Source organism: Mus musculus, chromosome 1 (assembly GCF_000001635.26).
Source record: "Mus musculus strain C57BL/6J chromosome 1, GRCm38.p6 C57BL/6J".
Taxonomy (NCBI): Eukaryota; Metazoa; Chordata; class Mammalia; order Rodentia; family Muridae; genus Mus; species Mus musculus.
The window spans coordinates 178,632,135-178,658,729 of NC_000067.6; the positions used below are offsets into that span (position 1 = coordinate 178,632,135).

At 45.8% G+C, this 26,595-nt stretch overlaps 1 protein-coding gene and 1 non-coding gene across 2 annotated transcripts in view; both read left to right on the forward strand.

Moving 5' to 3' along the window:
• Nucleotides 1-26,595, forward strand: part of Kif26b (kinesin family member 26B) — a 403,733-nt gene that overhangs the window by 103,010 nt on the left and 274,128 nt on the right. The gene's annotated exons all lie outside the window — the stretch shown is intronic.
• On the forward strand, nucleotides 4,771-4,937 carry Gm24405. Its single transcript, XR_003949245.1, has one exon. It is a non-coding gene; the product is annotated as a U1 spliceosomal RNA (small nuclear RNA).

The window sequence follows — 26,595 nt, forward strand, 5'->3', positions numbered from 1 at the left end:
TCCTGGTTGTAAACAAAACTGTCGTACATGGGCCCATGACAGAGGGATGAGGAGGCCAGAAGTCTGTGCAAACACTTGAACCCCTGTCAGCCATGAGGAGCTGCGATCTGGCCAGGAAATTAGCTTCCCACTCTGCGCCCCTGCAGCTCTGCCAGTGAACAGGGCCAGAGAAGCCGAGACACGGGTGTTGGGCCCCTGAAATCTAATTTGGTTCAGGACAAAGTTGATCTTCTCTAGAAATCTTTGCTTCAAGATGAATTTTTTTTCTTTAATTACAAAAATATGTGAGATTTTTACATATGAGTACTGTATTGTTCTCCTGCCCTCCCTCCAATTACTCCTGTGTTTCCAACTCTGTTCAATTTCATGGCTCCCATTCTTTAATGTTGTTTTATCTGTATGTGTATATATTTATACATGCAGCCTGCTGAAGTCATTTAGTGCTGTTCATATGTGTTCAGATATGGCCTCTTAGCATCTGCTGACCATCCACCAGGGTGCTCATCCCCAGGACAGCCTGGTTCTTCCTCTCTCAGCCATCATTACTTTCCTCCTTCTAGGAATAAAGGCGTGTGAGAATCCTCCCATCCACTCTGGCTTGCCAGTTGCTGTGTCCTTGCCAGTTGCTGTGTCCTTGCTAACGTTTTGTTTTGGCGAACATCTGCGGAGATTCCCTAGGTGAAGCTTCCACGTTGTACGTAAAAGACCTCGTCTTGCAGCCGATGTCCATCTTGGTCCTCTCGCTCTCAGTCTTTCTGCCTGCATTCTGCATGTTCCGTGAGTCCCGGGTGTAGGGCTCATGCTATAGATGTGTCAGTTGGGGCTGGGCACCCCATGGTCAGGTGTTCTCTCTATTTTGACTGGCTGTGACTTTCTGTAATGTTCTCTTGTTCACTGCTGCTCGTACTGGAGAACTAGAAAAGCCGCACTCATCTTTGGGAATAAGGATAAGTCTTTAGAATGCAGTTAGAAATTATCCTGGTCTCGGGAGGTGGCAGTAGTAGGTTCTCTTGAATTCTTTAAGTAAGCATATTAATAAGATTAAAAATATTTAGCCATACGGAAATGTAGGGAATGATGTAAACACCACACCCACTTCCCACATCAAACAAATGCTGCCTTTCCCCAACTGTTTTGGACTCCCTTCCTTCCTTCTTTCCTTCCTTCCTCCCTCCCTCCCTCCCTCCCTCCCTCCCTCCCTCCCTCCCTTCTCTCCATCTAAACATCCCAAAAGCAGGGTATTGAACCACCTCCTTCCTCTAGACCCACCCTATGTCTCACCCCTGCTTCTGTTAACTTCTTCCAGACATCTCTATCTGCTTAGTCTGTGAGCTGAGCTCTGAGGCAGGCGCTGACACGGGTCTGAGTGTGGGCTGCTCTTCAGAACCTCCCATCTGACTTGCCTGTGTTGTTCAGGGTCTACCCCGAAGCCCATAGCACAGAAGTCTCCACCTAGTCTACTTAGATCAACCCCTGGGCTAGGGAAGTGATGTAGACTTGGTAGATTGCTTGTCCCCAAATTCCTGGCATTCTGGGAAGGAAGAAGGCTCTGTGGTCTCCTTGAAATATATGGAATGTATTTCCATATGGAAATTTGAAATTCCAATATGGAAAGTTCCAATATAGAATCTTGACCAACACAGTGGTCAAATGTTTTATTTACAAATAAACTTACCTCATCAAAATGTAAACCTGTGTGTGTATGTGTGTGCATGTGCACATATATGTATAAATGTCCAAAAAGGCCAGGAGAGGGTGTTGGATTCCTTGGAGCTAGATTATAGGAGGTTGTAAGACACTGCGTTTGGGTGTTAGGAACGGAACTCCAATTCTCTGCTGTAAGACAGTGTGTACTCTGACCTGCTGGGCCATCTCTCCCATTCAAACACCTCCTTCTCCTTACCTGTGTAATCTGGCCTATTAGTTTTGGTTTTCAGGAGAACTCTAACACAAAAACACTATTTGGGTTCGAAGACTTTCTAATCGTTGCCTTTGAGAGATGGGAGGCATTGGTAGGACTCTTAACCCATTAGCCTTAAGTAATCCTAATGTATCAATGAGCGATGGGAGGCGTTGGTAGGACTCTTAACCCATTAGCCTTAAGTAATCCTAATATATCAATGGTCATATTCACTTTACACATAGTAGTTCACTTAAACCTTATAACGATATTCTAAGGGAAGTTAGTGGCCAGCATTGTTTAAGGTCTCATAGTTAGAAAATGATGTAATGTTTTCAAGACCCAGATCTGAATAAAGCAGGCCATCCTCTGAGTCTTATTGTGAAGAAATAGGGCAGGGATCCATCTCGGGAGATAATCCAGACGTAGCTTTCTTTTGTACCAAAGACTTCTCTCTCTTTCTCTCTGATTAGGTGGGGGGAGGGGTGTATGGGGAGCCTGACAGACATGTGTGAGGCAGAGGCTGTTTATATATCACATGCAGTCTGTGGCTGACCCAAAGAGATGGGGAGCAAGCTCACAGGAAAGAGACTATCTGCAGGAGCCTCTGAGATGTGTGGGAATCCATGCCCGGGGGAAACTGCCCGCGGCGCGGCTGCAAATGAACTGTTCATTTCCCACAGCCTCTTGCAATTTACCAGTCATTCTCCCAGCGTCACGCAAAGCTGCGAGGATCAGAACAGGAAGGACTGAAGCCCCGGTTGTTTGACGCTCCTCCGGCTTTCCTCACGGCACCTGCGTTTCTCACCAGTTCCATATGCACCTCAGGAATTTCTGCTGTGCGGTTGTCTAAATACCAGCATGCAGCCAGAAAGGGAGAGGAGAGCTGGGGTCCTGAGGCATGCAGGCATTCTCAGAGAGCACATGGGAAGCCAAGAGCTAGACTGGCTTTGCAGCCACGTGTAGCTTTTCTTACCACCACCCCACCTTTTCTATATGTACCCCACTTCCCTCAGTCCAGCCTCAGCTCAGCAGGTGCTTGCGTGACGTGGAGTGGCCCTCAGAGGGTCTGGAGGTTCTCATGATGAGAATGCAAAAATGTGTGCTTACTAAAGCCATGGGTGCTGTTTAGGCTGGTGCCCCTTGTGGCATCCTCCCCTCCCCCTTAACCATTTCCCAAACAACTCTTTGTGGGTGCCCATCTCGCCTGCTATATTGGAGAATCACCCTAACGCAGAATCAACCAAGCTGGATTGACATTGAGTTACAGATAGATTACATTTGGATTGAAAGTCTCCTAGGGAGGTTATAATTTGGTCCACCTCCATAGAGCCTAGTATCTGATGAATAGCAGGCCGGCCTGAGGGCAGGACGGGGCTATGGGGAAGAGTAGGCGCTGGAACCTTAGAATCCATCCAACCACTCCCTGGGCTGTTGCTTCCTGCCAGGTAAGTATTGCTTAGGTACCCAGTCTAGGATTAAAGCGACAAGACAGAACTCGTACCAAGGATGCAACTGATGGCCCATGTCAGCTGGTTGGAGTTAAAAAATATATTTTAATTTGCTTAGCTCTCTGGGGAAATTATCTGAACCTGCATGTGCTAATCAACTTTCACAGGCGCTTTCAAGGAACCCAAAACGAGTCAAGCAACAAAATGAGATTTTTAATCTACATAAATACAGAAATCTTTTGCCCCCCCCCTTTAAGAAGGAGATTAAAAAAAATTCTAATTCATTCTTCCCTCCTGTCTCCAGGACTCTGCCATTAGCAGCTATTGGAAAATGATCATAGCTTTCAAATCTTTCACAGGTTCCCCCCTTTTTGTGTAATTTTCTATCAGAAGGTCGGGGGCTGTGGCAAATATCACACACACACACACACACACACACACACACACAGAGAGAGAGAGAGAGAGAGAGAGAGAGAGAGAGAGAGAGAGAGAGAGGGAGAGAGACCCTTTAGAGGAGAAAGCAGGTCTTGCAGGATTGATGGATTTGTTCAAGTTCCAGTGCCTGAGGGGTTGCAGTCACCACTAGGACCCACTGTCTACCCTTCGCTGCCTCAGTGATAGTAGGGTGGTCAGCATTAACATAGGATCCATAAGGAGTGAAGTTCAAGGTCAGATAGATTTTTGTTGCCACCTCTCCATTCAGCCAGGATAAGCCAGGTTCAATTATGGCAGGTCGTTTATGCCAGGTCCGCAGGGGTCCCCGTGTATGCAAGGCAAGTGCTCTAGCTTTGGTGCATGTGTGTATGAATGCATTACATGTGTTCACGTGTACATGCACATGGGAATGGAGTCCAGATGTCACTATGGTCAGTTGGTTTCCTTGATCATTATCTTTTTTTGTGTGTGTGAGACAGGGTTTTTCACTAAACCAGAAACTCATGTGACTTTGGCTCGACAGCTGGCTGGCAAGCTCTGGGAACTTCCTATTCCCTTCCGTGCCCCCACCTGGGATTACAGACGTGCCCTGGCTTTTGTCTGCGTGACTACTGAGAATCCATGCTCAGGTCCACGTGCTGGTTCAGCAGATATGTGACTGAGCCGTCTTCCCAGAACGCCCCCCTTTTTGGTTAGCAAAGGATGAAGTTATAGTTGTAACATACATAGATGAGTGTAGGATTGAACATAGTTCCTGAAGGGCTTTTGCTTTTCTTAGCAAATAAAATCAGACACATGAAGCATGGGACACAATAGTTAAATGTTCTTATCAATGAAAATTGAAACAAGTATTCTAACTGCTAGGATAGAAAAATAGAAGATAGTTTAACTGGTTTTAGTAACACAACATACAGTCCATATATTTGGTAAAGTCATTATATAAGTATATAAATGAATTATACTGCCTTTAAAACGTATATTAAGATACTTACCTGGCAGGGGAGATACCATGATCACGAAGGTGGTTTTCCCAGGGTGAGGCTCACCCATTGCACTTGGGATGTGCTGACCCCTGCAATTTCCCCAAACGCGGGGGAAACTCGATTGCATAATTTGTGGTAATGGGGGAGCTGCGTTTGCGCGCTCCCCTTGGGAAAAAAAGTATATTAAGGGGGTTGGAGAGATGGCTCAGCCGTTAGGAACACTGACTGTTCTTCCATAGGTCCTGGGTTCAAGTCCCAGCAACCACATGGTAACTTATAACCACCTGTAAAGTGATCAGATGCCCTCTTCTGGTGTGTCTGAGGACAGCTACAATGTACTTATATACATAAAATAAATAAATAACTTAAAAAAAAGTATATTAAGATGAACAAGACACGAAAATAGACAAGTTCCCAATGACGACATGAGAAAGGAAATGTTTTTTTCCCATGTCGTTTGATAAAGGAAAGTTACCGTTTTAGGCACTACTCATGTTTATTAAGGCAACTTTAAGGACTGAGGAATGTGAACTCTGGGCTGGGGCTGTAAGCTCAGTGGATAACAGACGTTTGTAAGGCTTGGTCTACTCTTATCAACCACTGGATGCTTGTCACAGAAGCTATGATAACGTACCCCATCCCTCGCTATCTGCCTTACTCTTTGGGGTAAGGAAGATGAACCAGTGGAAGCTCTTACCTGTAAGGTGTTTATTTTCTTCCCCCAAATTTATTTTTATTAAACTTATTTGTTTATCTCCTTTACAACCAGCTCTTCTTTTCCTCCCAGTCCCCCTCATGCAAGTCCTCCTCCATCCCCCTTTCCTCTTCTCTTTTGAGAAGGTGAACCCCCCTCTGGGTGCCAAACGTCCTCCCCCACCTCCTCGTAAGATCTGGACCTCCTATTGCCTGGGAACACCTGGCTAAGGTTTGTTTAGTTGATGACTGTTGGGACAAATGGACCAGTGGGGCTGAGAAAACTTCGTGCTGGGCCAGAGTGAGATGACAAGTCTCTCTTCTGTCCTGGCTGAGCTGTACACTTTGAATAAAATTCTTATTTCTGAGCTTGGTTCACAGGTCTGCTCTCAGTATCAGTGCTGACCTGGGCAGTGCCCTGGTCAACTGTCTTATGTCCCGATAGCCTTCCAGAAGTGGGAGAAATATCTTCTATTTTAGCATTGAGTAGTTTTCCATCTCTCTCTCAAGGTTTGAACTTATTTTCCAGTACATAGTGAATGATGAAATGCCAGGAGAGTCCTGGATTATGTGTCAGTTGTCCTCAGTAGCTATTATCTAATGGGTGGATGGTTCTAGTGTAAGATGACTGTCTCATCGTTGGATGGTGATGATGGATAGACAATATGGAAATGCATGAGGTACCATTGAAATGCATACTTAAAAATAGCCCAAATGGCCAGTTCTGTGTATGTTTTACCACAATAAAAATAGATTTTCACTAAAAAAAAAAAAAAAAAAAAGTATACTATTAACTCCCAAAATGTAAACAGAATCCTAGCTGAATTAAGCTCTCAAAATATGTCCATCACCTCCCGGGCCTAGTCTGCTCCAGGCCACCAGACTAGGACAGCTTCTCGGTTGCTGCTTCTGATACGATACTCAAGTGTGGACCAAAGCGTAATTTGCAAGGGTGTTGACAAACCAAAAACAGTTTGACTACTCCTACCACCTCTTCAAGGAAACCAGGAGGTCTGTGTTTTCCATTTCCTTGTGTGTTTCCCTTAAGAGCCCTGGCTGGGGCTCATCGTCCAGTGATGGATGCCTCCAGTCAGGAGCACATATTGGAGCTGTTGTGGTGATCTACGACTCCTACGTTTCAGGGCTGATTTGGATTTTCTGTCCTCCCCAGCCAGGATTCTGCTGCTCTGTTGGTTTGTGCCTTGCTGTTCAACAGGAGAAAAATGAACCCAGAAACAAGCTCAGAAGCGCACACGTGGTGCTCAACTCTGCATTATTAAAAGGCCCAAAGAGCCAGGCCTTAATTTTCTCCTCTGTAATATGGAGAGCTGAGCAGAGGAGCCCGCCTGCCATAGATTCAGAGATGCTATCTAACAAATGGCAGTCTTAACGGGATCTGAGATCCCTTACATTTTTCCCACCTGACAAGCCCAGAGGGCTCATTGTCTGTGGCTTTTCTCCGGGCTGCTGCTATCCCCCAGGGCTGATTGATCTGTTTATTCTTAGCTTGAGGCCGGAGCTGGAAGGGAGGCAGTTTGTTTTGGGCACTGCTGAGAAAAACAGACTAATCACCTAAATAGCACCTGGGGGAGTGAGGTGGCTCTAGATAGAACAGAAAGAGGCAGGCGCTCTTTAGGGGTGTGTGGAGGAAGGAGGAGCTGGAAGTGGTAGGGAGAAACCTGGAAAGGTGGTACAGCCAGTAGCCAGATGCCAGCCGGGCCAGCAAAGGAATTTGGTGTCTTCACTTGTCCAGAGGAAGACCTCATCATATCTGTTCTCCACATAGCTCCTGGCCTCTGGTGCCCACTGGTGCTCTGGACAGGGCCCTATGAGAAGGCTCAGGTCTTAGCTTTCTTGAGTTACCTCTGAAACTTCTAAGCAAGTGTCTCTCCCATTGTAGAGTCACACTCCGCTTGCTTTCCAGGTCGGGCCTGCATCAGACCTGTCTCTAGAGGTATCTTTACTTACAAATGCAGTGGGACAAATTCTTTGTTTCTGCCAGCTCAGATTGGTCTCTGTCTCCAGGATTAAGAACTCAGGCGCAGGTCTGAGAGATCCCTGGGTATTAAGATTTAACTCTGGGCCAGATCAGCAAATATTTATTGAGTACACACAAAAGACAGGACACAAATCATTAATCAACGCCCGCTCTTGTCATTGGCTGGGGGAAAGGCAATATAATGAATGGCTGGCAAATACAGGTGTGAATTCCACTTAGCCTCCCCAAGGCAGGGGACAGAAAAATTCTGGAATGGTAGAGTCCAGTCGATACTAATGGGATTATCCTTCAGGGAGCTTGACCAACCAACTCAAGGTATTTCCAGTGATTCTTCACCTCCAAGCAGTGAAGAGTCTGGCAGAGTTCTGAGCCCCCCCCCTTTTTTTTCCTCCATAACATCTGCAGGTGGTAGACCAGGGCTGCAGTTATCCCAGAGCTGAGGGATGAGATTTTCCAGCTCTGGTCCTGTGTGGAGGCAGCAGGGAGGTTCCTGCAACTCCTCAGGGTCATAAGGCCAAGTCGGAAAAGCAGCAAGATGAGCTCGGGAGTCTCTGGCATATGCATTAGCGTCCCAGGGTAAAAACTGTGTAAACGGTACATGACTTAATTCCTCTGCCTGTTGGGTGTCTGTCATCCTTGAGATTTCCCGGGGCCAGAAGAGGTCAACACGAGCTAGTGTGACAACACCTAGCTAAGCAAGGGAAAAGAATTTCTCAGTGATGAGGGTCAGCCTGAACCAAGGCTGACCAGAAAAACAAGAGGATTCAGTTTTACCCCAAGAAGGAGGGAGAAGCTTTGTAAGCGGAAAGAAAAGAGGACTGTCTTGGCCATGGCTCTCTTGGGACTATGTAGGAACTGTTGTCTTTCTTCCCTGTTAGTTAGCAGCTTTGGCTTAGTGGGAAAATCTAAGATTCTCAAAGCATCATGCAGTGGGGGAAAGGGTTTGGGATTTGACAGGCTGGGGAGAGACGTGGTATAAAATGTAATGCACGGACTCTTTAAGGTGGAGAACAGAACTGGGCAGTGGTGGCACACACCTTTAAACCCAGCACTTGGGAGGCAGAGGCAGGCGGATTTCTGAGTTCAAGGCCAGCCAGGACTACAGAGTGGTCTACAGAGTGAGTTCCAGGACAGCCAGGACTACACAGAGAAACCCTGTCTCGAAAAAAAACAAAACAAAACAAAACAAAACAAAACAGATGGAGAACACATTCTGAGGCACCAGGAGGTTCGGGGAGAAAATGAAGCTTTGCCCTTGCAAAGTCAGAAGGCAACAGATCCTGCTCACTTCCTCAGAGAGAAGTTATGTGCTAAGGTCCAGAGAGGTCGGATGGCAGGAAATTGAAAGCTGTGATGTTGACACTCTAGATCAAGTGTCCTTTCATGATCTTAGACTTTTGTGACTGAAAAAACTGCTCTCCTACCAAGGAGGTGGACTCAGGGCTGAAGCGCAGTACAGCCATGAGCATTTCCCCTTGGAATCTAATCCAGCCAGGTCATCATGACCCCCTGCATCATCAACAGAAGTGGAACACTGGCCAAACATCACCAAAGCTTTAGAATAACATCCACTTACTTCCAGGCCTCCCGAGACCCGATTCCTCGTTCATTCATCTACTGGACTTTCCAACTTCCAGACTTTCCACAGCTGTCACCGTTTAGCATGAGTAACAGCCTGCAGAAGAGTGTGGGTGACAGTACGGCATGCTGCCGGGCGACATCTTGCTCAGCATTGCTTATGCAATCTCCTGCCACTGGCCATGTGCCAGGCCTGACAAATAGCCATGAAGGTGACTTGTCACAAAGTAAATATTTTTGTGTAAAAAGATCACTGTTGAGTTTACTCCATTATTACATATTCTATGCTTGGCAAAATAATTATTACAGTAAATGTTTCTGCTTCTGCTTTTGCTTCTTCCTCCTTCTTCTCCTCCTCTTCCTCTTCCTTTTCCTCCTCCTCCTTCTCCTCCTCTTCCTCTTCTTCATACTCAAAAGAAAATCTTGGTGGAATATTTTCCTGTCCCTGGATTATTCGGAGTATCCAGTGCTGTCTGAGTTCTGTCTCATGCATCTCCCAGCATCTCTATCTTTCTTGGGAAAATGTATCTACAAGGAGTGAACCTTACTGAGAAAGGCAAACCATTTTCTGTGGTTTTGTTTGTTTGTGTGAGTGCTTATAGATACAGTGCTGGGCCTTTTCTACAGAGGGGCAGGAGAAGGACACCTTGTCACTGAACGTGCAGCCCATGGCCTCCAGCATCTGTATTTGCCAGTGTTTTGAGGATTAGACTCATGAGCCTGTGGTGCTCTCCTGTGGTGCTTTCCCGTGGTGCTTTCCTGTGGTAGCTTAGGTGTGGCTCCCTCAAGGGGCATTGCTTTCAGAGCCTGGTTTCATTCAAAACTCAAAATGAAACTCAAAATTTCTCTTTCTCCTCACTTCCCCCTTATCAACATCTTGTATTTGTGTGGTGCATTTGTTATGACTGGTAAAAGCCACCATCAATACATTAGTATTAACTGAAGCTCATAGCTGACATTAGTGCTTATGCCCTGTGTTGTAAAGTCTGTGGGTTGGACATATGTATAGTGTCATGTAGCAATACTCATGTATTGAGTACTGAACCCTACCATGCTCTGCCACTGGGTATATGTATGTGTCCTACAAAGGAATTTCATTATTCCCCAAATCCCATTCAGTCAATTTCAACTTCAAGTTTAGCTTCATGGCATCTGACACCAGGCTCCGGACTCTGTGGGCACCTATATGCACATGTACATACGTTCACATGCACATACATACATGCTCATAATAAAATAAACCTTTAAAAATAATTTTCAGTTAGAGTGTAGTAGCACATGTGGTACTCTTTTGTAATGTGTGGTTATCAAAAGTGAATCTTACCTATCGAGATTGAGGAAAGATCTTGCCCAAGCTATGAGCAGAAGGTAACAGTGGCATCTTCCTTGTTCCCATGGGAGACCCACCAACTCTAGCCATGATGGCCCATCTTCCAAGAGTAAGATGGGAAAAGCCAACGGGAGACGGATCAGCACACCATCCTTGTGTGTGTTTGAAGGAGCTTAGGCTAGATTGGTGGGTGGAAGAAGTGATTTTACAGTCAGCAAGCGAGTGGTCAGGAGACAAAGAATGCATGCAGCACCTGACGTGACATGTGCAGATGCACACTTCCTCAGCATATTTAGTTAGTATATTTTCTGTTCTTAGACTGGTAGATGCTTATAATGATTAGAATCTCCCAAGGTGACAAAAGTGATCATTAGCATTTAAAACATTTGTAGTTTTTAACTAGAGCCAAGAACTATGTTCAGGAAATGACCCAGGATCAGAGAGCTAAGAACCCACTGGTAGCTGATGCTCTCTTGCTATGTATCGACTATGGCTGAAGAATCATTTCATTGGCACCTCTGATTACACCATGTGTCAGCATGGGGAATGTTTGCACAGCTTCCTGTGTGTCAGTCAGGCAAAGAGTGTGTGTGATACGGGCTGTGGTTCAGGTTTATGGCCCAGCATGGCTGCCATAGGCTTGAGCAGTTTGGAGGCCTGGGCCTCTGCTGTCCATCTCTCTTTTTCATAGTTAACCAGAGACAAAAACAAAGGTTTAAAATAATGTAACAGTGTTGCAAGCAGGATTCCATGCTTTGCTAGGCTGGAGCACAAACCACCTCTCCCCCTTTAGAAACATAAACTATTGCAAAAAAAGATGAGAAAGGCCAGGTGAGATCTTGTGAGTGTGATTTCCCTGGGAAGGAGGCATACGTATTTAGCTGGCTTGCAGTAAATCTAACTGATGTTTTCCAAAGGTAAACTGAAAGCCATCAAGTAGTAGAGTTTATCTCTCGACTTCATTTTTATTGCCACAACTCCGTTCTGTTTAGAAAGCAAACAAGCCGTTAGAATATTCCAACAGAAATGTCGCCAACATGATTTAGTAGGTGGGTTATTTAGTGTTCATTAGCAGAGTCCCAGCTTTGGTGGACAGTGGTGAATTTGTTTTGCCTCTTTCAAGTCCAGTGAAATGGCCTTTATTTTTTTCCCACCCAGGTAGTCACCCTGTCTCAGTAGGAAGATTCAAATTCCAACGGCTCTTAGGTTTATTCCAGAGCTGTCAAACACAGGTTCTGAGCCGTTCTCTTTTTCAGTTTTGGGGGCCCTGCAGTGCTTGGAAGTGTTGACTTTTAGGGAGAGGCCAAGAAAAGCCTCAGTGTGTGCCAAGACGTTAGCTGTGGGCTTGGCACCAGGAAGGTCAGCTGGTGGGGATGGGGTCAGTTGGCTTCCAGGGTACACTTCCCACAGAGGCGATTCAGGAGGGCTGTGTGGTGTGTATGGACTTGGTGGGTCTTACTGTATCTCCAGAATAACATTCAGGATTTGACAAATCTATCCATTTGTCTGTAGTCTCAAAAAATATCCTCGAACTGGAAGGCGACTTTGAAATCATCCTTAGCCAATTTCAGTCTGATTTCTCTCTTTGCAGATCCAGAACACGCCTCAAGAGGCCCTGTGACTTTCAGGGTCCTTGCCTCACCCCCTGGTCACCCTCAGTCTTTGTTTCTTCTCCAGCCTCTTCTGGTGTCTCTCTCCTTTCTCTCCTCATTGGTTACACTCTGAAGGGAAAGCACATGGATGTTGAGACCAGCCACAGAAGCAAATTTCGTGAGCTCTGAAGCCTTAGATAACAGGAGCTGGGAGGGTGAGTGCTTTTCCAAGAAGCAGGCTGCGGGATGCTATGCCCATATTGCTGGATTCCCCACTCCAGGCACTGGGCCAGCCCAGGCAAACCAGGGGTCTGCAGCTTCCGTGACCCTTTCGGTGATTCTGTCTCTGGTTAGGACTCATTATATTTCTTCCTTCATTCCCACCTTTCCCCATTAGTTTCCTTATTAAACACACTTGAGCATTTGAATCTGAAACCTTCTTGGAAGCAAGCCTTCATCGTTCCATTTGGTTATCACATTGGCTGCCTTACTTGTGTTTCCTGTCTCACCTGTTTTCCTCCCTTGGGTGTTTTGTTGTTGTTATTGTTGGTTTTTGTTTGTTTGTTTGGTCTGTCCTCATCTCCCAACTTCTAGAGCCATCTCTGGAAATCATCACTTGGCAGAGGGCAGAGGAAGGGAGCCTGACTCTCAGTGCTGTGTGCCAAGAAAGGATCTTCTTCCCATTATGGCAACAATTCCCGTGCATCAGACATCTCTTAGACTTCAGTGTGTCGGCTTCACCGGGACCTCAGGGGGCTCTGGGGTCTGGAAGAATCAAGAGCCACTGTCTTGCAACACTGATCATGAAGGAGCCTAGCCACTGACATCTTCCACAACAACTGCAGAGCACAAGCATGCTTTAGGCCATTTTTTCTAATTAAATGTCTTCTTGCACCTTAGGACCTTAGAACAATGCAAAACAAAATGAGCATGCACACTTTCTCAAGGACAATACTTTCTGTGGCAACACGGGTCTTATCAGACATCAAGAGCATGTGACGCCTAGCAAGCAGTAGTGGTCTATCCTGGGACTGAAGGGATATCTTTATCTTAGACATGCCGAAGAGCACTTGAGGGGAGAGTGCCAGGGAGGAGACTATCTGGACCTTGTCAGAGCCTGTCAGGAGGGTGACAGATGAGAGCTGCAGGGGTCTCCTGTGAGAAACCCTGATGACAGAGCTATGTTTAGCTAAAGATGCTGAAGGGGAGGGGTCTCGCTTGGGGGGCTGGGGACCTTAGCTGGTCACTCTTTTGTCATTTGGTGCATGGCATAATGGGAGAGTCAGTTACTCCTTTGGCCATCAGACTCAGCAACTGTAAACTGTCAGTGGTTCTGCCAGAAATCCGTTCAGAGGGTTCCTGCAAGCTCCCAGTGTCCTTTGCAGAGTTCAGTCTGTTTCTCTGGTGATTTTTGTTGTCTGCTTTCAGTGCTACAGGTCAAGCCTGGGGGCCCAGACATGATGGGCAAGTCTAACCCCTCATTCCTTGTTGTGTTATATGCCTGTGTAGTGGTGTGGATGTATACAAGTGTGTGTATGCCTGTATGAAGAAGCTAGAGTGTGCATCTCTGTTGCTCCCCTCTTTATTCTTTCGACAGGGTCTCTCACTGAACCCGGAAGTTTCAGCTTTCTATCTAAGCTGAGTGTCCAGTGAGCCTCGGTGATTCTCCTGTCTCTGCTCCTTGCCCCTCCGAGATGGGGTTATAGGTGCCAACAGCCACATTCAGTTTTTGTGTGTTCTGGGAATCCAAACCCAGGTCCTCATGGTTGCACGATAGGCACCATTACCACCCACTGAGACATCCCTTTCTTCTATTTATTTTTGTTTCTGAACATGCACCTCTAGCAGGGGTCAAGGTCTGGAGAGGTTACAGTTGCATTTATAATGGGTTAGACTTTCTTTGTCATTAGTTACCTGGACACCTGTGTGTGAGATGGCTCTAATGCCTACATCTGCTGTCAGCAATGTCTGCCCGAATTCATGCTCTGCCTGTGGTGTGACTCTGACATTAACTTGCATGGCCAGATGATTGGCGACTGCTGCCTGACAGGAGGCTCCTCCTAGCAGAGACCGTGGATGTGGTGCCCGCCATCACTGCTAGAGGGCACATCACTCATTGACTGCCACGTCTGGTCTCTACCTGAGCAGAGCATGGATGACAAGGATGGGCGCTGGGTTTAGACAAGTACAGTTGTCTCTCGCTGGAAGTTGTAAAGAAGGGTGAGAGATGCCTAGGCTTAACTGAGGATACTGGTGATCGTGGTGGGACCTGTGTCTCCCCTGCAACGGGTGTGGATGTACATTCTGAGCGGAAGTGTGCATGCTTAATAATATAACCTACTAGAGAGCAATTTCCACTGATTCCCTGTCATTTTGTAGTTCTGTGCAAAAGGCATTGAATTGTGGATTAAAACGGGGGTGCGTGGCCATCACTGAACACACCAGCTGAATGCACTGGCTCTGGGAATATCATTAGCTCTACCATTTCTGCTTTTCCGGAGGCTAGAGAGGGATGGCGGGTATCCAGAGAGAATGCTCTTGATGGTGTGTTCCTTGGTGGCAATTGGGGTTTTCCCTACTGGCTTCATCTCAGGCTTGGGCTTCATTCTATTTTCAGGCTTCAGGGAAGCTGCTGCTTTTCAGGGCTGTCAACCTGCCACCTGTCAGTAACACCGTCAGAAAGATATGGCAGCATTAGTGCATGGAAGAGAGGGACACAGGCGATTTGCATACTCTTTTCCTGCCTACAGCCCTCTATCTCTCCACTTATTCAGCTCTCTTCCTGTGCAATTTGAAATGCTCAGACAAAGCACTGGAATGACCTGAACTGGGAGAGAGGCTGGAACCCTGGTGAGATCACCTCTGTGGTAGGAAACAGTCCAATTCCTTCCTTTCTTCCTTTCCAGTGGGTGAGGTGGGAGCCCAGATAGCAGCAACCCTCTGGAGTGCATTCAGTTACCATTCAGTCCCTCTCTTGCTGCAAGCCCTGTCCAGGCTCCCAGCTCCTTCTCATTTGTACATGACATGTTCATCAGACGATATCACAGTAAGCATGAATTGGCTAGTTATGCACACGATCAGTAAGACCAAAGAGGAGGTTACTATGACTGCTTCTGTCAGTTTTCATAGTGAAGGCCTCTCTAAGGAACCTGAGGCTCCATGTAGAATTGTCCCCTTTTGGAGCACAGCCCTCTTCCTTCCCAGGGCTGTGCACAGGAGGGTAAGGAGATGTGGAGGGGACCATCTTTTCATGAGCAGGACCCCTCAGGAGGAGTGGTTGATAGGTAACAGAATATCTTCGTGTGAATCCTCTTCCAATGATTCTAGGCAGACTTCACTGGGCCAGCGAGCTGGCCAGAGGCCCCCAGCAGGCAGCCACATAGTACCTGACGATGGGCAGTAGTGATGGCTGCAGGGCAGTGTTGGAAAGAAAGTCCATGTTGGATGAGGTTGTATTTACTCACTGGTTCCCTCAATGATTTCAAACTGTGTTAGCAAGAAAGACATGATCACCAAGGACTCTGGAGGAACCCCAGAGAACCAGATGGGACAGAGAGGAAAGAGGGTGAAGGGATTTCAGGGTCAAGGGTAACCCTGATCTTGATATGCTGGTATTCAGCAGGACACCTCAGAGCTCTACTGAAGAGACGCCAGGGTGATACCTGCTTGTCATATGCTGGCAAGTGGAAGGGCCAACACAGGTAGGGTGACAGAGTAGAACCCGTTACTCTGAAACCCACACTTTTCCTTTTTGTGTGGAGAAGAAAGAAGAGCCCGGAACTTGTTTTCATGGTGAAGTGCAGAGCATATGTATGTCTCGAGTCCACTTTCAGCAAGATGCAAATACATACACTAGTGACACTCACTATGTTCAGTCATTGAAGGCCCGAAGATAAGTGATGGGGAGGGTGTCACAAGCCAGCTTTTAGAATAAGCAGAAACAAGCTGAGTATTATAGCGCCCCTCAAACCCGTTCTCAGTATGGAAACTTAAAGACTGAAACTCCAAGAACTGCCGAAGAAAAACACCCAGGAGTCAAGACTATGGAAGAAAGCACGGGCTTGTTAGCATTCTCTTGCAGTGATGATACCTAAGGCAAACAATTGAAAGGTTTGGTTTTGCTCATAGTCTCTGGTTTCAATCCATGGCTACCTGGTCCCATTGCTTTGGGCTTGTGATGTCATGGTGAGAGCCTTTGGCAGGAGAAGCCTGCTCACCTCAAGGTTCCTAGGAGCAAAGAGAGAGGAGGGGACCGAGTCTCAGTGTCCTCTGCAGAGGCATATACCCAGTGAGCTTTCGTCCATGAATCCTTATCTAATAAAGGTTCTGCCATCTCCAGTAATGTCGAGCTGGGACCAAGCCTTTATCACAAGGGCCCTTGGGGGACATTCAGCTATAAAACATAACAATTATGAGATTTGGTTAAGAAAAATTGAGGGATTCACAGTTACACATTGAATCCACCAAGGCAGACAACTGTGACAAGAGGGTTTCCAGAAAGCCTCAGGTTGTCTTCTTGACTGACAACTACAAAGGAAGGGTTATTTTTTTCCCCTCATGGAACACTCAGTGGTTGACTGTAAGTTTTTATGTCAACAAAACCATAGCTGTGGATAATAGAGAGGTAGGCACCCACTGTGTAGTAATCACTGCATATTATTGATATGCAATGGGAGGTAATGAAATAATAATGAAACTTCAGAAAATGTGCTGAAGTTTATGCTTTGAGTGTGTGTGATGCCAGGATAAGCCAGGGCTGCACTCATTAAAGGCAGGAGCATAACAAACAAACAAACAAACAAACAAACAAACAAATGCTGAAGCCAGAGATGATTCCCTGGTAAAACACTTATTTAGCAAGACCTCAGTCGGGACTCCCAGTACTCACATCAAAGCCAGATGTAGTGGTGTGTACACGCAGCCTCAGCACTGGAGAGGCAGAGACAGGAAGACTCTGGTAGCTTGCTGCTCAGCTTCTCTACTCAAAATGCTGAGCTCCAGGTTCCGTGAGAGACCCTGTTTCACCATGTAAGGTTGAATTGATAAGATGGCTCAGAAGGGAAGGGCACTCACTGCCAAACCCGACGACCGGAGTTCAGTGGACACAACGTATATGGTAGACAGAAAGAACCAGTTCCTGCAAGCCATCCCTCTGATCTCCACACTTGTGCTGTGGGACAACACTGCTCACCCAGTAAGTACATAAATGTAGTAAGAAACTTTTTAAAAGTCAGGCGAGAGCATTACAGGAAGGTGGCTTCTATTGATTTCTCTGGCCTCTACACGTGCATTCATCACACATGCTGGCACACGAGTAAAAGTGTGCCTGTACACACATGCACATGGATGCACTTGCCACACACATGCACATACACTGAAAAGGAGATGCAAGGGGTTTGGAAGTCAGATTTTTGTGTTTGGACTGTAGTGCACTTACCCAGTGGCGTGTGTGTGTGTGTGTGTGTTGTGTGTGTGTGTGTGGTAAGATTCACAAGGTAAAGGAGAGAACCAACTTAGGAAAGTTGTCCTTTAACCACTACACCGGTGCTATAGCATACACCATATCAATCAACCAATCAATCAAAATGTAATCAAAGCTTTTTTTTTGATTTTTAAAAACAATTTTATTTTATTTTTAATTATGTACATGTGTGCATGTGTCTGTCTGTACTTATATATACCATATACATGCAGATGCCTTTAGAGACCAACCAGAGAGTACACCAGATCCCCTGGAGCTGGAATTAAAGGCAATGGTGAATAACTGTCATGCATGCTGGAATTCAAGTCCTCTGGAAGAGCAACAAGACTCTTAACTACTGTGCCATTTCTCAGCCCCTCTAACTAGCTCTTATTAATCTATAAATAATAATGTATTTTTTTCATATTTCTTATTCTATCACTTTGAGGAAATGTTATTCTATGTAATCTTTTTTTTTTAAATTAGGTATTTTCCTCCTTTACATTTTCAATGCTATCCCAAAGGTCCCCCATACCCACCCCCCCAATCCCCTACCCACCCACTCCCCCTTTTTGGCCCTGGCGTTCCCCTGTACTGGGGCATATAAAGTTTGCAAGTCCAATGGGCCTCTCTTTGCAGTGATGACCGACTAGGCCATCTTTTGATACATATGCAGCTAAAGACAAGAGCTCCCGGGTACTGGTTAGTTCATATTGTTGTTCCACCTATAGGGTTGCAGTTCCCTTTAGCTCCTTGGGTAATTTCTCTAGCTCCTCCATTAGTAATCAAAGCTTTTAAAGTGACCTAACCCTCTCCCGTCTCTCAAGGTTCAGATGGGCAGTGGGCTGGAATGGGGATTCTCTTTGTGAATGCTCACTCCTCAAATCAAGACAGCAATTGAAATGCTATTATATTTTTTGTTTGGCCTCAAAGGTCATACATAGGTGAGCACTTCCTTTTTATTTTGCCTAAATTCTGTACTGAAGGAGCCTCTGCCTACTCTAATTGTCCTTCACCTGGTCAGCTTCCACCCCCTGTCTTTCTCTTATCTTTCTCGCCACACACCTATTCTGGACCCCGCAGCTGTGCATTGTCCTGACAGTTTCAGTCCCTCTAGAAGTTGTACTGGTAACCTGTGCTCCCTAGTGAGTGCTCCTGCTCACATACAGCGAGGGGGGCTGGCTAGTTTGTTGGCTCCTCATGGGAACTTGCTTTTATTCATGGTCCATCACTTTCATATTCTGTTTGTATCGCATTAAGGCTGCTCTGCACAGGTTCTGGCTTTGCTGGTCCATGGCAGGACTAGAGGCGAGCCTGTGGGGAAGTGAGCTTCTCAGCGGAGAATCCTGGAGACTCTGAGTGCATCTGGCATTGGTCTATCCAAACCAAAGTCAATGGAGTCGGAGTAAAGGTAGGGTAGTGTGCCAATGTAAAACTTCCTGGGAACCGAAAGGTGTACTGGGCAGCAAAGATCAGACCTTGGTGAGAACTAAGAAGACAGCACGCAGGTGAAAAGCAAGAAGCAACACAATGCCTGAACTATTGTAGCACAGGAGCTCCCAACAGACACTGGCGACCCCTTGTTCAAATCAGCACTGTTTGTCAGGCGAAGAGGAAACAACCAAGTGTCCATCAGAGGACTCACCCAAGGAAGGCATGGAATCCTACATGCCACAGCATGCAGTTCAAAGACATTGACCTGGGTATAATAACCCGAACCCAGACAGTATGAACACAGTGGTCCTTCTCTCAGGGAGTTCTTTGCTGACACAAAGTAGCATGGTGGTTATTGTGAGTCAGGGGAAGAGAAGAGGGAAGAGCCATTGTTTAATGAATCCAGGGGTCGAGTTTGGGATAAAGGTGGATGGCGTTGACGGATGTACAACAACATAAACATGCTTAACACCACTGAATGGCAGTTGAAAATGATCAAAATGTAAAACTCTGTGTTTTTTATGTTTTAACGACCCAGATGGTTGGGACTCCCTATAGTTTGCCATCTAACATCTAACTAATCCAGATCTTTTATTACCCCTATAAATATATAGGGGTGAGGGGCTTATTTAGGACTTATTAGGGAGTAGAAAAGTGCAGAGGTCTTCTGTTACCCGTAGTAAGGCACAGAAATCGTGTGTGTGTGTGTGTGTGTGTGTGTGTGTGTGTGTGTGTGTGTGCTTGCATGTATACAGGTGTATGCATGTATATGTGCACATGAGTGTGTGTATGCATGTGTGCATGCATATGTGTGTGCATGTGCTTATGCATGTATGATGTGTATGTGTGTGTGCATGTGTGTATATGTGTGTGTGTGCACATGTGTGCATGTGTCTGTGGTGAATAGCTTGTTTTTCCTTTGCAGAGGGAGTGGAGCGAACTCCACAGAGCATCTTGTACTCTGTCAAAGCAGTTCTCACATCCACAGACGTGTCCCCAGCCATCCTCACTCTCACTGATTCAACTTGTGCTTTGCTCACTCCTCAGACCCAGGAAGGCTCTTAGCTGTTATTCCCTGGTGGAACGGAGGCTGTTCAGTCCTTGTATCCTGGCTGATTAGTGGCAGGGTAACTGCCCTTCATTTCTTTGTCTTCAAAACATTGCCACCTGGGTCTTTACTGCCCTCAGAGCAGATGTCTTGTGCAGAGTCAAATTCCTCCAGTTAGTCCTTCTGTGTGCAATAACATGGAGGTGAGAAGCCTTAGGGTGCACAGAAAGGGCAGCCTTGCAGGCATCTGCCCAACAGTGGCTTCCATATGCAGTTAGGCCTGGGATCTCTGAGGGAATGGTGCACAGCAAGGACCATGTTCCAGAAAGGACTATGGATGCCAGGCAAGTACAGGGCCAGAAAATAGGGAGAAAGGGGTAATGGGCTTACAAAAGAGGGGAATCCCTTTCCTGTACAGAAGCTGACACTCCTGGCGGACAGTAGAGAAATAGACTGACTTAATGAACTTTAGATCTACTTGAACTGGAGTTCAGGCTGAAGACCTCATGTCCCAGGCCAAACTCACCGTTCTGTGTTTGGAATCTATAGATTTTGGCAGCTTTGAGAAAGGATGACTAGCTATGAAGGCCATGAGCTAACAGCACAGACCAAGGAGGCAAATGCAGAAAGGCCTGTCCAGAATCTGCTGGGTCCTTTTGCTAAAGCATTTCTTTTCATCCCACACGTGGGGCAGGAACCCCCTAGAACAAGGGAATTAGAACCTACAGTAAAATAAAATAGGCCAAAGGGGCTTCTCTGTGTACACAGAGGCAAGATAGGGGTGTGTGTGTGTGTGAGGGATTATGATAGTATTTTTAGGGTTATAGCTGGCTTAGTGGGAAGGGGCTTAGCTTTTTAAGACCCACATCGTCCACTCTGGAAGAGACAGAGAGAGACAGAGAGACGGGAGGAAGTTCAGAGAGAAACTACTTCAGAGGCCTTATGTTTTCTGATCCCCAGTGCCAGTTTTAGTCACACTAAAGGCAATGTTTTCTGAGCATCTGCTGTGAGTCTGGCTTTGCCAAGTCACACTGCAAAGATGATGTTGCCACCATCCCATTTGTGTAGATGAGGAAGGCTCAAAGATGCTAACTGAGCCACTGGACCACATTCCTGGGTGATGAAGCTGGGGTTGTATGGCGAAAGGGTTGGAGCTAATCTGAACTTCCAGAGTGTTCCTAGGATTTCAATTACCTTTTAAAAAAAAAAGTAGGGAACGGCTAATCACAGCTGGGCCCAGAAACAGCGAGGTGTCCTTGCCTTCCTGCCCGGCTGCCTTATTGTCCCTTTCATGTCTGAATTCAGCTACCCACTTGGCCTTCTGTGCTAGCAATTATTGGCTTTGTGACCTAGCATAAGATACAGTGGGCTTCCTTGGCATTCCTCTGTGGTCAGTCCCTATTTTAGACTTTTACTTCCTCTGTGTTCTCCCAGACACCTATACCTGGTGTACCTGTTGCCTAGAGCCCTGCATGTATGTGTGCACACACATATATGTGCCCCTCCAGCTCCCTTACATAACAGGTGAAATCAAGAGTCTGATTAACCTGAGGAGCTGGCATCTGTAGGATGCTGGGATGAAGCACAAGAGTCTCAGGGAGTTGGATTGCAAGGAAGGAAGCTTGAGAAGGGAGTCAGGGTGGAACCCTCCATCCACCATTTCCTGGAGGGAAAGAGCTTTCTCCACAGGGAGAGCTGCCCATCAGACACCTGGGCTTTGTCCTGCCCAGATAGTCTCTGGAGGTCATGCATCTACCATTCTCAAAATTAGGAGAGAGGAAAGAGACAGGCTTGCCTAGGGACCAAAGACATGCGTGTGTAATATCTAGGGATACACAGCAGGCATTGATCATGGCTATTTGTGTGCCTTACTGTTTCATGGCAGATATGGCCTCATTGTGAACACCACCATATTATTGGCTTGCTCTGGGAAGACTATGTTCTTGCCTGCTCACAAATGGGCACTCATGACCAGAGGCACTGGATGGGGAAATGTAGCTCTCTCTGTACAGTGGAGTTTTGTGGGGGCTACTTCTTGGGGTCTCTGGTGCTCCTCTGAGTTGAGTCATTTCTTCTTCTGTTCTCACCACCTTCCAGCACTCAGTACTTTGGTTCTTTTTTTCTCTGAAACACTGCTGATAGCCTACAAGTGCTTATATTTTCTTTCTCCCAAGAGCTCAGGGACTGCAAATTCAGCTTCATTGACCAGGAAGACACCACTTTGTTAATTAGTCTGCTTTAAGCGAATCTGGAACCCAGGCTAGGATTCTTGTTTACTTCCCAGATCACAGGGATTTATAGCTTCATTAACAGTTGAACACACAGTTTTAAAGCATCCGAGCGCAAGCTGATCACTTTGAACACCCCCATCCTCCAGCAGTCTGTTAGGCCCCCTGCCTTCTGGCTGGTTTGTCCCTTACCTGTTTCCCTGGGGGACACCATGGGGAGGAAAGAGGCAGGAAAGGAGAAACAGAGAAAATTGGCATGAGTGAGTGAGTGGGCATCCTGGCTTATTAAATAGAACTGTGCAGGGGGTAGGGGTGCTTCAGGGAGGGCAGCCTTAGAAGTTTTGTAACCTCCGTCATTTAACCTGGTGACCTAGAAGTACTTAGGAAGAGGAGTGTGTGTGTGTGTGTGTCTGTGTGTCTGTGTGTCTGTGTGTCTGTGTGTCTGTGTGTGTGTCTGTGTGTTCTTAACAGCTGTGATTACTAATTTGCTGTGCTTACTAATTTAGATCCATTTCTTCTTTTCTCCTTCAGGGCAAAAATGATTAGACGAATCTAATTGTGCATTTGTGATGACGTCAGCACTGTGTTGGCTGCTTTGTTTGCGGCCTACTTTCTAATCTTTGTGTTCACTGATGTGTTTCAAGTACTTAGATCAGTGACTGATATTTAAGAATTCAATATTTACCGAAGGAGAAAATGAGTACGTCTGTATAAGTGCATACATGCCCACAAAGTAGTTTCTTACATGTAGTTATTTATTTGTTTTAGTTTAGTATATGTGCCATGTGCATGTGTGTGTGTATTGGTACATGTACTGATGTGTGCTCATGTGGAGGCCGTAAGAGGGTGGTAGGTGTAATTCTTTATTGCTCACCTTATTTTTGAGACAGGAGTTACTGAAGCTGAAGCTCTCTGTTTTGGCTAGGCTGGCTGCCCAGTGAGCTTCCCAAATCTGCCTGTATCCTCCCAGAAACTGTAGGGTTGTAGGCATGCATGGGCCATGCCTCACCTTTTCATGCATGCTGGAAAATTGAACTCAGGTCCTCTTCTTTTATAGCAAGCTATCTTATCCACTGAGCTATCTCTTCAGCCAATAAACCATTGCTAGATTAACATTTAGTATGCAAAGTATGCAAGGAATTAGAATGTAGTACAGAAATCCATGAAGTAGCTCTGTAAAAATGACAAGTCCCACACTTGCATATTTTGACCCGTCACCATTCTCAGCCTGGTCACATTAGGTCTTGTTCTTGTCCCAAAAATATGTCAGAAATGGCATATTAAAGATAGAAACAATCAACCAGACAAACCAACAAAGTGGACGTTAACAACTTCATGGGAAGAGCAAAGCCAAAAAGCAGACATGACCCCTCAGGGGACGGCCATCTGGAGCTGCTTGGTTCAGGAAAAACAGCCATTGGCACTTCACTGTGTCTTTGGAAACTCAGTCACGTGGCACTGTGAACACTGAATCATCTAAAGCTTAAGTTCTCTTCTATAACTTGTCAGATGAGGCCATATCCGGAAGGTTCCTCAGACTCTTAGGTGACTCAGTAACCACTTCTTGAAGAGCTTCTTTCACACACAGCAGGAGGCAGAGAACAATGTTTGTGGTCCTGGAGGCCAAACCCAGCCCACTTCTTGTCTTTATAAATAAAGTTTTATTAGAAGCGACTGCACTTCCTGATTTACATATTCACTGTGGCAACTTTCTCTTTCCTGCCAGCTGAGTCCAGTAACTAAAACAGAAACTATATAGCCAACCAAGCAAAGTTTTTGTTGACTGGTCCTATAAGAACTAAAGATAGCCAGCTGTTCATGTAGAACGTTTATATAGCTGGACGCCACTTGAGTGTTGGCTTCTACTTCCATGTGCATTTGATTCGTCTGCATGTATGGCCAAGTACTCTGTGTGTACATGTGTATACACAGTTCTGTCAGGTAGTAAACGCAGTTAAGTGCAGGGCATCACATTCCCTCGCTTCTGAAACATAGCTCTGGAGGAGTCTGGGCAAAATTAGTTATCATTCTTCTTGTGTCGCTCTGCTGATGACAGGGGCAGCGTGTTATAACCTCTGAAAAAGACATTCTGGAGGAACTCCGGTTCCCTTGGAGACATCTGTGCACAGGTGCCATCCTGCAGTCACTTCTTAAGGGTGTCTGTATCGATTGTACCCAAAGCTTACATTTACACAAGATGGATGGCCTTGTGTCTGGAATCAATGTGAAGGATTTGGTGAGCACGTAGCCCAGATTACACGAGGTCCGGTGGGATTTTTAAATGGTCCTGGAAGTTGACTGCGAAGGTGAAAAATATTATTTGCTTTAGCAGATAGAATTTTTTTCAGGTTATTTTTGTGGTCTTCTTCATTAGCAGAGAAAGCTTCCTCAGCCAGGGCTACTGTGCTGACTTATTCTATGCTAATGTGGTCAGTGCCACTTCGTGTCAGGTTAGAATAGCTCTGGCTTCAATATACTCTTTGTCCTGCCAATATCATTCTTCACTGTATACTTTGAGTTTTCAAGGAATGGAAGCCAACCCTCTTCATGGAAAGCAGACTTTGGAGACTGTTGATTAACACGGTAGAGCATGTATTAACATCAAAGTTAGATTAAGACATAACTTGGACTTAGAGTGGGGAAGGAAATGTCTTTAGTTTTGTTCTTATTTTTAGTTTTAAGTGTTAGAGCGTTTTTCCTGTATGAGTGTCCCTGTGCTGTGTGTGGACCATGACGGCAGAGAGGCATCAGATCCCTTCGCACTGAAGTTAAAGGTGGTTGGGAGCCTCCATGTTGGTTCTGGGAATCAAACCCTGGTCCTTTGGAAGAATGCCAGTGTTCTTAACCACTGAGCCACCTCTCTAGCCCCAACCCCTTATTTTGAGATTTAGTTCATATGCCACAAAAATTGGCACTTTGCCGCTCAGTAGTTTTTAGTAAATTTATCAAGTTGTTCAGTCTTTTTTCTTTTTTTAAATAAGAGAAGATTGGTTCAGTTTGAGGAACTTTATGTTGACATTTGCTAGATGGTATGTGTGTCATGGATTATGACAGTCCCAGTCCTTTGAGTTTATCTGATATGTGGAATTGTTTCAGCCCATGGGCAGGCTCAGGATATCAAGACCCAATGCCTAGGCCTCTATCCAGAGCACAGCCTTTGGGGGTGGCTGGCGTCTCCCCTTCTGGGATTCTCTTTCCTCCAGTCTGGCTGTGGGGTGAGAGGAGTCTTCCCTTCTTTGATGTTGCTCTTGTTAGTGAACTGGGGGATGACACACATTTCAGCAGAAATTTTTGGAAATATTTGCTAGAATGTCCACATACCATTCAGCCTCTCCATCAGTCGCTTCCATCATCTGGACTCCTTGTCCAGAATGGGCCCATGCAAATGAGCCTTCCTTGCGTCACTCGTTCAGCTTCCAAGAGCCATTACAATCCCACCATCTATAAGGTAAGAGAGACTGATCCTCTATCCTTTAGGGGGCCTCACTAGGTCCTGAGAGTGTAGAGAAGAGAGACAGGTAAGGTCTTGTTCCCACAGAGTTTCTCTATAGTCAATGAATAGAAGACAGTTAGTGGCTGATCATGAATTCAGTTTATAGTCACCAATGTGTTGTGAAAACCAAATTATATATATATACATATATACACATATATTCTGTAAACTGTATATCTGCATACATCTATTCTGTTATATGGTAGACTTTAGCTAAAAAGTTGAGGGCTTAAAAGAAGCATCTTGGGTTAAAGCACCTTCAGTGGTTTAGTGCACAATCTCCTTTTGTGCACTCTATTTTGATTTTATCTTAGTCTTTACTGACATATTTTATTATCTGTATTAATGGACTTCAGTATATTCCCACACATGCATATACTATATCCTGATCAAATCTTGTATCATTTGGTGCATTAAGATAGTATGAGAATCACTTACTGAACAGGTGGGTCAGGAGGTAGGGCAGAGGTTGAAGGGGAAACACTCCCTGGGACATAAGCCCTGGAGCCTTCTATTGCTTTGTTCTTTGAGCCCCACCTCCCTACAGTGTTCCAGGCTACAGATGTTTTACCATGCAGATGTTGATATTTCTTATTTTTGACTTTGGTTCTGGGTTTTCAAATCCTCCAATGACAAACTGAGTTGAAAGTGAGCCTTTCTTTTCAGTTGAATGATGAATAAGAGTTTGTGCTTGGGAGACCACACTAGGTGGTCAGGAAGGAAAAGGGCTGTTTGACCGTTAGTATTTAGTTCAGAGCCCCTGGTGGACAGAATGGCTAAATATGGTCTCTGTGTGTGTGTAAGCAATAGAACACACCCCCGACTGTGTAAGATTTTCACATGTTTAACCAAATAAATGGCTTCCTGCCTCTTGTGGGTTTTTCTTTTAAGGCCGGCAGTCATCACACCAAGATGACAAAATTCAAGAGTCCACGGCATCAGAGTCCTGAGTGTTGGCTTTCTAAGTCCA